General features: G+C 41.5%; 1 protein-coding gene across 3 annotated transcripts in view; it reads right to left on the reverse strand.

Annotated features, from left to right (window-relative positions):
- Window positions 1–11,495, reverse strand: part of SLC26A5 (solute carrier family 26 member 5) — a 56,469-nt gene extending 44,974 nt beyond the window's left edge. For all 3 annotated transcript variants that reach the window (XM_028490155.2, XM_028490154.2, XM_024115967.3), the window contains exons 1-2: window positions 11,416–11,495; window positions 7,804–7,927 (exon numbers count right to left, since the gene is read on the reverse strand). The gene's annotated coding sequence lies outside the window, so the exon portion shown is untranslated. The remainder of the gene's footprint in view (window positions 1–7,803; window positions 7,928–11,415) is intronic.
- Window positions 11,496–14,903: the final 3,408 nt, after the last annotated feature.

Consider the following 14,903-nt stretch of genomic DNA (forward strand, 5'->3'; position numbering starts at 1 on the left):
TTTTTTTTTTTTTTTTTTTTTTTAAGATTCCACATATGTGTTAGCATACAGTATTTGTTTTTTCTCTTTCTGACTTACTTCACTCTGTATGACAGACTCTAGGTGCATCCACCTCACTACAAATAACTCAATTTCGTTTCTTTTCATGGCTGCGTCTATCTTTTGATTTATCGAAATTAGACATTATTTACGAATGCTTACCATGAAAAATGAATATTTAAGTCTCCACACTCCCTGCAATTTTTTGCTAGATTGTATTACTTTTAAAAAAATTTATTTACTTTTGGCTGCATTGGGTCTTCGTGGCTGCATGCAGGCTTTCTCTAGTTGTGGTGAGCGGGGGCTACCCTTTGTTGTGCACGGGCTTCTCTTGTTGCGGAGCACCAGCTCTAAGCGCTGGGCTTCAGTACTTGTGGCACGCAGGCCACAAGTAGCACCACAGTAGTTGTGGTGCACGGGCTTAGTTGCTCCACAGCATGTGGGACCTTCCCGGACCAGGGATCAAACCCATGTCCCCTGCAATGCCAGGGGGATTCTTAACCACTGCACCACCAGGGAAGTCCCGGTATTACCTTTTAATTTGTTTACCTATATAACCAATATAGGCTAAGTCATTCTCTCTATTCTTTCCTTCTGGAATATCTATTAGACATTTGTTGGAGCTTCTCATTATACCATTGTGTCTTTTAACCTCTGACATTTTCCATCTTTTAATCTCAATGGACTGATTCTAGGCAATTTTCTCAGATTTGGCTTCCAGTTCACTAATCTACCTTTGGCTCTAATATGTTGTTTAGTTAGTACATTAATTTTTTTTAAAAAAAGCCTATATTTTTCATTTATCTTCTTTTTGAAATACGCTTTTTTGTGCACTATTTTTTCCTTTTTTCTATTCTTTTTATCCCTTTATAATTTTTAACACACTTAAGATTTTTTTTCACATATATCTATTATTTTCAATTCTTTGGGATCTGATTCTTCTATTTGTTTTGTTTGCTGAAACTCCCTTATGGTGGTTTGTAGGTTTTTAAAATTGTGAGCTCATATTAAATGGGAGGGAGGTGAGAAGAGGTTCCCTGTCTCCTTGGGCCTGAGGTCACGTCTTCCTTCCAGATTTAAATGGCGTGATCCCATCTCCACACCCCAGGATCTGTATCCCCCAGAGAAACTGCTATGGTTGTGCTGAGTATAAGCTTGCACTTAGTGCTCTTTTAAACCATTTCCTGCATTTTTCTGGAAGTCTTTATTTTAAAGTTAACTACTTATTTAAACATGTCATTGTGTTTTATTCTTTATTTTTGTATGTTTGTACTGAAGGGAGGTCTGTATGACTCAGTTTAGTTCTCCAGGTTGCTAGATGTCCTGTTATTATAACTATGTGAATGTAGTTCATTACTGGTTCTATCTGTTGAACAGAAATTACTTAGTTCTTTTTAAAGTCATTCTTCTTGGAGTTTACTGACTACTTGTTTTAATTTGTATCAATTTCTTTCCAAGCCTGGTACAAAGCTGCCAGCCTAGGATTGCATTTGGGGAGTAACACTCTTATTTCACATGTTCCTCCTTCTTACTTTTTACTCTCTTTTTGCTAGAGCACAACCTTAGGTAACTGTTTCAGAAAGGGTACTTGCAAGTAAATTGCCTGAGTTTTTGACGATCTGAAAATGTCTCTATTTTACTCTCACACTTAATAATTTTACTGGCAATAGAATTTTAAGTTCAAAATCATTTACATCAATCTTGAGTGACTTTATTTTCTCTTTCAGAAAGTTTTAGGAACCTCTCTGTATCCTTGACTCTGAAATTTTATAATGATTGTATCTCTATATAGATATTTTTCCATTCATTTGATGGATCATTTTTATCTCATGCTTTTCCTCAACTACAGGAAATCTTTTCCTAGTATTTTTTTGTCAACTTCTTCCCTTCCATTTTGTTTTCTCTTTCTAGGGCCCCAATAGGCTGAAATTGGACTTAATGGACTGTTTCTCTATGTTTCTTATCTTTTCTAGCATATATATTCTCCATCTCTTTGACATTTCATTGTACATTCCAGGAGATTTCTTAAACTTTATCTTTCAGCTGCTCTAATAAACTAATTTTTACTTTAGTAATTATTTTTAAAATTTTCAAGATCCTTTTTTGCCTGTTTTTTGATTATATTTTTTCTTTATAGAATTATGGTTTTGTTGTATGGAAACAATATTGTTTTAATCACTGAGGGTACTCACATTTTTTTTAAAGCTATTTTTTTTCTTTTTTTGATAGTCCTTAGATTTTTATTTTATTTTTTCAATTGAAGTATAGTTGATTTACAATGCTGTGCTAGTTTCAGGTGTATAGCAAAGTGATTCAGTTATACAGTGTGTGTATATATATACACACACACATATTATTTTTCAGCTTCTTTTCCATTATAGGTTATTATAAGATATTGAATATAGTTCTCTGTGCTATACAGTAGGTCCTTGTTTATCTATTTTATATATAGCAGTTTGTATCTGCTAATCCCCAACTCCTAGCTTATCCGCCCCCCACTTCCCATTTGGTTACTCAAAGTTTAAAGCTACTGTAAACAATCTCCCCTTGGACTTCCCTGGTGGTCCAGTGGGGAAGACTCCACGCTCCCAATGCAGGTGGCCTGGGTTTGACCCCTAGGGTCGGGGAACTAGACCCCACGTTCATGCCACAACTAAGAGTTCTCGTGCCACAACTAAAGATCCGGCGCAGCGTAAATAAATAAATAAACGATCTCCCCTCTGACATTAATAACTGTTTATTTTGGCGTTGTTGGTTTTTTTTTTCATGCTCCCTCATATGTCAGGTTATTCTTGGTTTTATAACTATATATATATATATTTTTTTTTTTTAAATAAATGAAAGACTTCTTTGACTTTTCTGGTTAATTGGGATCACTTTCCTCCACTATCACGTATATAAGTGTTTCCAGGATAGGATCCCTCCCTGAATGGAATGGTGATTATGAGGTTTTGTGTAGCAGAGCAGGCTCTTCAACTTCTAGCTTGACTTCAGGATGAGGAGGCAACAGCTGGCCTTCAGGCTAGGGGCACCCCTCTTTTCAAATGCCAGAAACAGAAAGGATTTACTCTACAATGCCAAACTCACATTAGAAGCATTGGTTCACCTTAACTAATTCATAGACCTTCCATCAGTCTCTCTGCTTTCAGGCCCCCCTGCTTATGCCTGCTCTCTGTCCTTGCTGACTTCATGCTCAGAGCTTCTTTCTAGAGGGTCACTCTCCCTCCCCTGGCGGTCCTTCCTGATCATGGTGGTGATCCAAATCTTGGTTCTGTTTCATCAGCAACTTGCCTCCAAACATTTCGCTATCCCATTCTCTTCAGAGTTCTTCCTACTATTTGTATAATGTTACAGCCATTTAAAAAGAGTTACAGGATAGAGGGAAGGCAAATGCCTGTGCTTAGTCTGTCATCTTTCATCTTTAACTTATTATTTTTTTTCATTTTGCAAATTGGGTGATCGTGTGCTAAATTTTACATAGTAAACATATTTTCAATATAAAGTATATATAGATGTATGGAGAAAAATGTGAAAGCATTTACCACAAAATGGTGAACAGAGGTTATGTTTGGAATCGTGGGTAATTTTATTTTCTTCTTGCCTGTACTTTCTAGGATTTCCACAGTAGACCCTATTATTTTCATAACAAACATAATAAAAGTAAGTTTTTAGTGCTGATAATAGGATTGAAAGGTACTTTCTGTTATATTTTCATAGGAGGAGTCTGCAAACATAGGCGACCCTTACATTTGAGAGGAAAGGTGAGACTTATGTTCAGAGACCTCTGAGAATCCTAGATTTGAGAATATCGCTAATTGAGAGATGGATGGATCCAAGCTACCAGGTTTATGTTTTTGCTACATGCTTCACATACAACCCGAGGAGGAAGGTGATAATTTCTCCACTGCCAGTTAAGTATATAAGGCCCCTTCAGATTTGTTCTCCATTGATAATTGAAACCAAAACCACTACTGCAGGAACCACACACCAATACCACCTACAGGGGCCAGGTAGGTAATGACAATGATTGAAGTGAACCAGGTGAGTCTGCACCAATCTCAAGAGCACATGCCAAGTCCGAAGTGGTCACTGCTAGTCCGCTCTCACTCAATGTTGGCTTCCATTTTAAACTTTCTTCATATTGAGGTTCGATTGACATACAGTGAACTACACGGATCACTGTATAGTTTAATGTGTTTTATCATGCATTTCAGACTACTATGCGCAGAACCTTTTCATCATCCAGAACTTCTCCTAGTGGCCCTACCTAGTCAATCCCTGCCACACCCCCACGCCAGGCAGCCTCAGTTCCGATTTCCATTGTCATAGATTAGTTTTGCTTATTCTAGAACTTCATATAAATAGAACATTCAATTTTCAAAGAGAACTTGAAACTGTATTTTAATGAAAACTTTCTTAATTTTTAAATGTTGGAAACCAACACAAATTTTTATAAAACAATGTGTGGACCCAACAAATCACATAGGCTAAATTCTATTCACTAGCAATGCAACCACTTTGTGTCTGGACTACAGTATAAACCAAGGATATACATTGTATAAGTTAATTTCTCTCATGATTGTTGGTTTCGGTACTGACAATTTTTGTTCCTTATTGACTAGTGGCACATTCTTTAAAAAGGAAGGGCAAGCCTAATCTTCAGGGCATCAAGAAAGCAAAGATGGGAAGACTGAATCCCACTCCAGAGCCAGCCTTGAGGATAAAGAAACCACAAGGAGAAATATCGGTAGAGCCTGATTTGATGAGGAAACAAAAACTGGTAACATCCAGAGGGTGTAACAAAGAAGAAACAGAGGTCACAGGGCTTCCGTTGTTTTGGCTAACCAGTACGAAGCCGCATCTTCAGTTCACGGTAGCAGTATCCCACGGAAAAGGCCCTACAAAATCTTCCGCACCCTCCCAGACTCCATCACACAGCCACCCCTTTCTTTGCTGATTTCATTTCCTTCTTCTTCCCCCCTCATCACTCTGCTCCAGCCACTCGGACCTCCTTGCTGTTTTGTATATGTGCCAGGCCCACACCTGCCTCAGGGCCACTGTGTTGGCTAGAAAGCTCCACTCCCAGAAAGCTCCATAACCTATTCTTTTCTTTGCTTTCTTTCTTTTTTTTTTTTTTTTTTTTATCATCTTCTGGTCTAGTCTCAGGGTCACCTTCTCAGGCCACCTTATTTTAAATATTGCCCAACCAACTCCTCCACTGCCTTCCTCCCAGCTTTTTCTCCACAGCACGTATCACCATCTAACTCACAATGTATTTTACTTCTTTATTTTCTGTCTCCCCTCCTCCTTTCGCAAAAATGAAAGCTACAGGAAGACAGGTGCAAAGCAGAAATTCATTAGACATTTGTTGAATGGATAAGTGAATCAAGGAAGGAAGGAAGAAAGAAAATACCCTGCTAGCTTTGGAGATTGTTGTTAAAAGTGTTCAAGAAAACAGGGACCAGTTAAGAAGATGTTATCATTTCTAATTACCTTGAGGAAGTAAAGATTAAAAAGCAAACTAATGATAATCCTAAGAACCAGACCAACCCTGATTATACTTACTAGCTTTAAAAATTAGATTTGTGGGAGGACAAATGCTTATCTATAAACACATAATTGGGTGTTTGAGTTTAGCAAGAATTAAGCTTTTCACTAGATTTAAAGTTATGATGATAAAACCATCTTTTTCTAGTACATTTATTCCTATCTTAATTCATTTTAAGAAGGAGATAAAGAATACATTGTGAAATAACAAAACAGCCTGTGCCCAATACCACTAAATCTTTGGGAACAATGATCAGCAATAAACATATAAAACGAATCCAATCTTAGAATTTTTTCTGAGTGCAGTCAGCTCTAGGAGGATGGAGAGTGCAGGGCTGAGCTGAGTCTGTGGTTCTCCATCAGATTTTTGACGCCAGGTAAGGGCAGCTCCGAGACACAAAAGTAAAGAGCCCCAGAGCCAGTAGCTTTCCACTCCAGAAGAAAATATTCCCCAACCTAAGACATTATTTAGGATTAAGTCAGGCTCTGGGAGTGGTCAATGCTGAATTAGACCAAGTATGTCCAGGCTGCCAATTCACCCATGAAGATACCACTCCACGCACTGTGTATGGAAGATGCAGGCAACAGGTAGGATCATGGGCCACAAGCCCACATCTACCAACACACAGCAGGTGGGATCCGATTTGCCTAAAGTTTAGAAAACTTGAGAATAAATGTGTAGCAGCTCTAAGACCAATAGCAGAGAGAAAAGAAATTAAGTGTAGCTCCTTGCAATCCATGAGCCTCCTTAGCCTTGTTTTACGTTTCCTTCTTAATGCCTTTCCGTCTTTTGTCAACTCAGGTCCATTTCCCTTTACTGATCTGACAGTCACACACACAGTTATTTTTCTTCTTCTAAGTGTTCTGGGATACGAGGGGGCAGCGGGAGGAAGAAGATGATAGGGGAACAGAAATAGATTTCACGGACTGCAATTTAATGACTCCTATCTCTAAAGTGAAGAATAATTTTCAAAGTGTGAACAGGTACAGAATTTACAATGTAATGGCAACAAGATTAGGTCCCAACAACTGATGAAAGTAAACAATGTGCTCCTATCCCAGTTCTGGTAACTCGATAGTCTACAACTACTTGAGAAGGTGTGAGGATCATTTTTTTATCTCAGTTTGGACACAGAAGCTCACATTTCAGCAACGATCGATGTGATCATCCTTATCCCTTGCTGACACCTTCTCCCCAACCCCAGAAAGTCAGAGATCACCTCTAGGAGAAACTTTCAATAGGCTAGTAAACACTGGCATGGATACCGAGAGAAGAGAGATAATCGTCTCTGGGGACCTTCAGGAACAGCTAATCATTTTAGATGGGCAGAGTTACACCTAATGCAGTCCATCAAAAACGAACGAGGTGCTGAGAACTCGCAAAGCATTGTGGGAATACTGAAATGACAAGAAGGCACAGCATCTTCCCTGAATAAATTTAAATTGCTTGATTTGGACTGCTTCTTAGAAAGGCGTGTTTAGGCTTGGTTACCATGGAGTGAACATAATGCTGGGCCAAGCTACGCATGAAAGCAGATTTTACTGCTTTTCTGTCTTTAGGTTACACAACCTTACAGTCAGTTCTTAGCGTTTATGTAACCCAGTGATTCTCAATCTTGGCTGGACATTAGTGTTTCCTGGGGGGGTGGGGGGACTTTTAAAAAACAGAGATGTTTGGGCCTGCCCCAGATCAATTAAATCACAATCTCTGACCCAGTGTATACACATACTTTAAATAAACTCTCCAGTTCCATCAAATGCATGGAACTACACAGTAGTTGAGAACCACTGATCCCATGACACACACTTTATACATAGAAAAATTAAGGTCCAAATAATTTTGATTTGTTACTTAACCAAGATCACATACCTAGTTAAGGAGAGAACTTGGATTAAAACCATGATCTCCATTAATTTAGTAATCCAGTTAATGTCTATCAATGACACTCTAGGGTTGTGACCAGTTACCTAGTTGTCACTCAAAGATAAGTTAAAACTGGTTCATATCTAAGGATCAGTTAGGTTGGTCCTGATCCAAGTTAAAAGGAGACAGTAAACCGTGATGGTTCTGGCATTCTCTTTCTTACCATTTTCTTCCAAACAGTGCTAGGTGATATAGGCTTCTGGAAATATTAAGGAATCTTGTAGTCCAGGTAAAATTCATCACTACCTATGACTCACTTTCCCATTTTACTAGTTCCAGGGGCCTCTACTTACCCAGATCCAACGTGCAGCACACAGAGCAGGGGGCAGGGTCCCCAGATGGGAGGTCTAGTGCAGCTCAGTGAAATCTTTATCTGTGAGGCTGAGAGCTGGAGATGGGAGAGCTTGCTCCTTGGCCCTGGGGATAGAAGAAGGAAAGTTAATGCACTGGTTACTGTTTCTTTTTAAAAGAAGTTATGTCCAAAATATTCTTAATGCTGTCCACTCATTCCTAATACTAACCAACTCTCTCCAAGACACAACCACTGCTATCACAGTGATTCACATTGAATATGGTAATTATATATCTATCTCCTTCCCAAAGGTGAATTACTAGCATGTGTTGTGTGAGTGACCAAGTTCAAATTTTGAACTCAACCATTCCTATATTAGAAAAGTTGGCACGTGATAAACTGTTCTGAAAGAGGCATCAGTGCCAAGAGAAAAATCATCTCAGAAACACTTTTCTTGAGAACAAGAAAAACTGAAAAACGAGATTCATGATGTTCAAGATAAAAGCTGATCTTGAGCAACTAAAAACTTAATAGGACTAATTTGTCTTCAGTCTTTTACAACTAATACAATTATTACTTCCCATTCACAGAACACTTACTGAAAAGGCCAGGTATTTATTCCATATGAAGTAAATTAAAATATACCTACAGTCTGTGGATTTACCCACTTCCTTGCTTCATTTCCATTTTCCTCCATCTACCTAACTTCTGACTTATTTACTGCTCCTGTTGTTTTTTAAATAAATGTATTTATTTATTTATTATTTTTGGCTGTGCTGGGTCTTTGTTGCTGTGTGTGGGCTTCTCACTGCGGTGGCTTCTCTTGGTGCAGAGTATGCGTTCTAGGCACACAGGCTTCAGTAGACGTGGTTTGTGGGCTCTAGAGCACAGGCTCAGTAGTTGTGGCTCACGGGCTTAGTAGCTCCGTGGCATGTGGGATCTTCCCGGACCAGCCATTTTCCTCCATCTACCTAACTTCTGACTTATTTACTGCTCCTGTTGTTTTTTAAATAAATGTATTTATTTATTTATTATTTTTGGCTGTGCTGGGTCTTTGTTGCTGTGCGTGGGCTTCTCACTGCGGTGGCTTCTCTTGGTGCAGAGTATGCGTTCTAGGCACACAGGCTTCAGTAGACGTGGTTTGTGGGCTCTAGAGCACAGGCTCAGTAGTTGTGGCTCACGGGCTTAGTAGCCCCGTGGCATGTGGGATCTTCCCGGACCAGGGCTCGAACCTGTGTCCCCTGCACTGGCAGGCGGATTCTTAACCACTGAGCCACTAGGGAAGCCCCACTGCCCCTGTTCTTAAGCAAGATACCATGAATCCTCCAAAAGATACACAACATTCTAAATGAGGGTGCATTTTTTCTAGTGATAAACTCCCTAGCTTTGGCCAGATTTTAAAAAAGGTCTGTCCCCTCCCCAAAAGTCCCCTAGAATACAACTGTTTTCAAGGGTAAAATTGGGAAGCTGATGATGATGTTGATGGCTTCTGGTATCTACAGTGAAAGGTTTTATGAAGTTGGCCTCTGGAACTATCTTTCAAAAGAAGGCTTGAAAGATTTCATGAAACTGGATCTATCTTCCAAAAGAATGGACTTAGATAAAACAGTTTGGAAAGCACCAGAAATTAAATTTATTCATGTTGACTCTGCCTTCTTTTGTGCAAGATTTCACTAGTTTGAAACAAAAGGAAAGGAAAATAATCATATAATTTTTCTTGTTGATTTTGACTTCATTAACTTAATGGTAATGCAAACGCTAAGGAAAACGTACTTACTTTCTTATTTAGTTGTAGTACTTAGAAAACATTTTACTTTGGAATTACTAAAATGCAGACCACCTGCAATGGCAGGATAAAATTGCCGAATGATTAAATTATCAGGGGCTACCATGGCATTTAGCATGAAGCCCAGCTGTTTTTGATTTTAAATTGAACAGGCAGGGCACATCTGCATCTACACCTTACAAATCAGTCCACTGTTGTTGCTGTTGTTGTTTTAATTACAAAGTTCCACCATCTTCCATTCTTCTGCAGCTCTTAGCAAAGCACCTCATACAGGAAAGGTGCTCAAATTCTTGTTGGATTGAGTCAATTCTTTTGGTATCACTCATAAATTAATGAGGAACGTGTAACTCTGTATAGTTTCAGAGTAGTTAAAGAGAAAAAAAAAAGAAAAGAAAGAAATGCTACGTAACAGAATTGGGGCTTCAGGTGTTACTTAACAGGCTAGAATGCTTTCCAGCAGGGCACTTAAGATATCAGCCATAGCAACCTTACCTAGGAATTCTTCCCCCCGTTTCTTTCTAATGCAAATTGGCTTGAATTTCTCTCTCCTGCCTCCCGTCCCCTGCTGAAAGTCTTCAGAAACAAAGAAACACTACAGAAATAATTAGAAGGGCTGCCTGGCAAAAACCTATTTCAAATTTCACTTCAGAAAGATTTATGCATCCTATTGCATGCTTCAAATTCCTCTCCATTTCCAAGCTCACCTTAAATGATACATTTATATAACACTAGAGATTATTCCCAGTTCTCAGGTAAGAAAAAGATGAATCTCAGTCCACCCTCCACCCCGAAATTGCCATTTTTGTTGTGTTTCCATTCAGGTTTTGAAAGTTTTAGACTCCACATTGATACACAGTCCTCATCACGGGGAAGAAAAGAATCTCCCCACCTGCGTCACAGCCTATCTGACCGCTGCTTTAGGGTTTCCATCCTGCTTCCTCGTGGGTCTGGCCCAGAGGGCGCCCCAGCGAGGCAGTCAATGCTAGCGAACTGATTTCCTGATCAACTGTTTCACAAGTCAGGGCTTTCAGAGGCCATCATATCAGGGACGCTATTACGGTAGAGCGCCCGCCTAAGCGCCCACTGCTTAGGCCGGAGACTTGTCTTAGGCGGGAGGCCACCACTACCAAATTCTAGGGCAGGAAGGCTCTCAGCAAGCCCTCCGCTCAGGGAGAGGCCGGAGACCAGAGGTTCAAACGTCCCCCGGGCGCCGGGAGGAGGCGGGGAGCGGCCTAGTCTACGAACCACAGCTCCCCCTGGGGGAACCCGAGCCGTCCAAGCGGCGAGCGCATCCCGGCTCCCGGCTTGGCTGGAGGCGGCGCCGAGCTCCAGGGAGAAGACGAAGGGCAGCACCGGGGCTGGGGTACACGCGGCCTGAGGCTGCGCACAGCAAGGCAAGGCGGAGGGTTCTGGGCGCCTGAGAAGCCACGAAAACAAAACTGTCAAGACCAGAGGGTTTCGTTAGAACCACAGGGACGCACACGACCAGTGAGGACGCAAACGTCGGGTAAAGAAGCTGTGAGGCCGCGTCCACGGCCGCGGCCTCAGGGGGGCGCGGGGCGGGTTGGCAAAGGAAGGCGCGTCTTCGGACTTTATCCTGTCAGGGGTGAGAGACGGCCAAGGCGTGGACACGCCAAATGTTGAATTTGTTTTAGGAAAGGGGTTTTCGGAGAGGTAGAGAGCCCGAGACACAGAGCGGAGCTAAAGACGCCGGGAAAGGCGGCGACGCAGGGAGCCCCGTGGGCCCCCGCGGACCAGGCGGGGGGCACTCCGTGCGCGCCGCGGCCGCTCCCGCCTCGGCCCCGACCCCGGCCCGCGCGCACTCACCGGCCGGCGCTGCCCGGCGCTGCCCTGGGCGGAGCCGCCGCCCCGCCGCGCTCCGGAGCCGCTACCGCCTTGACGCCGCGCCGCCGCTCCCCAGACCTGTAGTGGAGGCGCGGCGCCCAGCGCGACCCGTAACCCGAGCCCGCCCCGCCCCCCGCCGCGCGGCGCCGCGCCGCGCGACCCCTGCGACCCAAAGCCTCCTCTCGAACTTCTAAGGTGGAAGGAAAGCCACACCCCGCGCGTCCAGCCCCGCAGCGCTGCGCGAGCCACACCCACGCTCGTCTCTCGCGGCCCACGGACTCCTCAAGATGGGATTCGTGCAGCAAACACAATAGACAAGCGAGAGTATTCAAGCGGGAAACATTGCTTCCTGTCATTTTTTTTTAATGAAAATACCCTAACAGATATTTAAAAATACACTCATTATGGAGACTCACAATGACACAGGAACAATGACAATACTGAATTGACAGTGCAGTTATTTTGTTTTTTAAAGCTTTGGCGAATTGCCTCGGATGAACACTACCTGCAAACATGCGCGACAGATTCTTTCCCAGACATTCGAGTTAGAATTTACAAATCAGCTTTTGTTTTTTATTAAGTAATGCAACATAACATGCAATTTAGGAGAAAGGAATATAAATGGAGGGGAAATGGAGACTGGAAAGAAGGAAGGAATAAAAGAAGCAGCAAAGAGTGAAGGGAAGAGCCTGTTTTAACAACTAGGATAAAAGAGAGCACCGTGGCCAGAGTGCTCGAATCCAAGAAGGTGAGGGGTAGAAATGATTTCAATATAAAACCTTTCCTCTGGCTTTGTCTTAGCAAGGATTATGGTTGGTTCTTTTTTTTTTTTTCTGCTTTTGTGCGTTTCCAGAGTGCATACTGTTGTGACACGTATGATGAGCTAGATATTTGGCAGCGGGTCTTAAAGCTGAAAAGCGCGCCTGGAGACCCAGTGGCGTCTGAGCAGAGGCCGGGTATCACCCTCACAGCGCGGGCCGGGAGGAAGAGCTGGAAATTTCCTCTCTACTCCACAGGAGGGCACTCTCTTCAAGGGCACCACACCAGCCTGAGAGTCCTGTGATGAGGAAGTTACTGGTAAATCGGCCTGTGTGTAAAATCAATTTTGCTTTTCTTCAGGCTTTGATCATCTCTGAATAAATCCTAACAGAGTGAGATACTGAGAAGGAATGGGATTCCTGTGACATGAATTTCTGTTGTCGTCCATTTGACACTGGTCTTTGCCATGTTAGGAGATTACCTTGTCACACACAGGTCCTGCAGCCCAGTACTTAAACTATACTGTACATGGGAATCACCTAGGGATCTTGTTAAAAATGCAGATTCTGATTCAGTCGGTCTGGGTCGGGCCTGAGATATGCACTTCTAACAAGCTCCTAGGTGGGGCTGGTGGGCCGACTGGAGGACCAAATATTGAGTAGCAACCCTGTAGACAGGTGGATTATAAACTATTTTTGGAAGTAGTGCTCAGGTACCTAATATAATAACAATTGTAATAGTAATACTGAGTAACACTTATTCAGTGCTTGGCACATGTGCTTGGCATTGTTCTAAGCACCTTACCTGTATTAACTTATATCACAACAACTTTGTGAGTTAGTGCTATTGTTTCTAGTTTAGGGATGAGTTTACTTTCAGTTTGGTGGCTTGATTTAATTTTTGAACTTGTAGATTAACATTGACCTCCAAAGTGAAAGCTATACAAATGTTAATAGTCAGAGAAATGTCTTCCCTCCTTTGTTGCACTCATGCCACCCAATCCCCCCCGGGAGTAACCAACTTCATGATTGTCTGTCTTATTCTTCCTGGTTTGTCTCTATAAAGCTAAGCAGGTATAGCTATGTGTTCTGTTTCCTCTTCTTTCTTAAACAAAGAGTGACTGTAAATGCTCTTTTGTGCTTAGCTTTTTTCACGTCCCAATATCTATGGAAATCATATCACTTCACAGAGATTATCCTCATTCCTTTTTACAGTTACATAATACTCCATTGTGTATATGTACCACACTGTGTTCAAACACTCATGTATGTTTGGATATTTATGTAGTTTCCAACATTTTATAGTTATAAATATTTTATTACAGTTAGGAAATTTAGAGGAAGACCAAATAATCAACTTCGAATCACCTAAAATATGAACATGAAAGAAATTACATTAAAATTAGGAATGCCTGGGTTTCTTCAGTGTTTAAGGGAGTTGTTTAGTTTTTGTTACGGTGATTGCAGAGGTGGTGAAAAGTGCCTGACTTATCATAGTATGTCTCTTTTCCATGGATAGTAACATTAAGGGATTTTTATAATAATTTTGCTGTAAGTTAGTTTACTGTCTCTAGATTTACTGAGGCAATATTTCTTACACACAGTTTCTGTGCCTTTTTATTATTCACATGTATATCCATATATTATTCAACCAGTATTCTCTCCATAAAAGTCATGTTTCCAGACTTAACTTTTCTTTCTCTGCTGTATTGGCATGGTTTCTGGACAGTGGAATCAGGGTCTGGAATAAGGTAATAAGGCCTTTGGAGAGAGGCAAACTTTCCCATTGTCATTGCATGGTCTTCCGTGTCTATAAAGACAGCATCCATTTCCATCCATGTTGGGTTTGAAAAATACTGTAAAAATTCATTTATAATAAGCACCCAAAGGACTAAATAGAACATACAGTTATGATGACAAGCCCCTCTCACCTCTGAACTGGAATTCTTTCAGTAACAGCTCTTTTTTTTTCTTTCCCTTCTGCACAATAAATAAACACATAGTCACTTTTTGTATTTACTACTATATTTTGTATGTGAAGCAGTTTGTAGTTTCTCTAAAGAAGTATGAATCCTTAGCAACATTCTTATCAGACAACTTAAAATTATTCCTCAGCTGTTGTCCCAAATCTACCTGTGAATTCCAGTCTCCCAGCTTCTTTCCTTAACTCCAACCCCTCTCCACACTTTGGTCAGAGTGGACTTATCCCGGCGCCTGCTGGGTAAAGCTGAATTTTGTTAGTTTGAGAAAGTGCTCCCCTTTCCTCCCTCCTAAGGCCCCCAGCAACCCTGGACGCTGGCGTCTCTCCAGGCTGCTCCCCGGCGCCCCTCCTCAAATACAAATGAGCTTTGACTCCCCCAAGGAGCCAAGCTGCTTCCCGTCTTTGCATTTTTGCACACGCTGCTCTATTGCTAGAATACATTTCCCTATTGAATCTGCCCGACAAAGCCTATTTATTCTTTTTTTTGGCCGTGTCACGCAGCTTGCGGGATATTGAACCCAGGCCCCCAGCAATGTGAGCGCCGAGTCCTAACCACTGGACCGCCAGGGAATTCCCTATTCTTTTTAATTTTTGCTATAATATTTAGATCCTCACATGAGAACAGAAATATGACAAGCCCATTTGTACGCACACAACTCATTCAAGTCTTAACATTATATTATCTTTTGACTTTTAAAAAAGAAATAAAATATTTTAGATACAATGTCTTC

This window comes from Physeter macrocephalus, chromosome 5 (assembly GCF_002837175.3).
Source record: "Physeter macrocephalus isolate SW-GA chromosome 5, ASM283717v5, whole genome shotgun sequence".
Taxonomy (NCBI): domain Eukaryota; kingdom Metazoa; phylum Chordata; class Mammalia; order Artiodactyla; family Physeteridae; genus Physeter; species Physeter macrocephalus.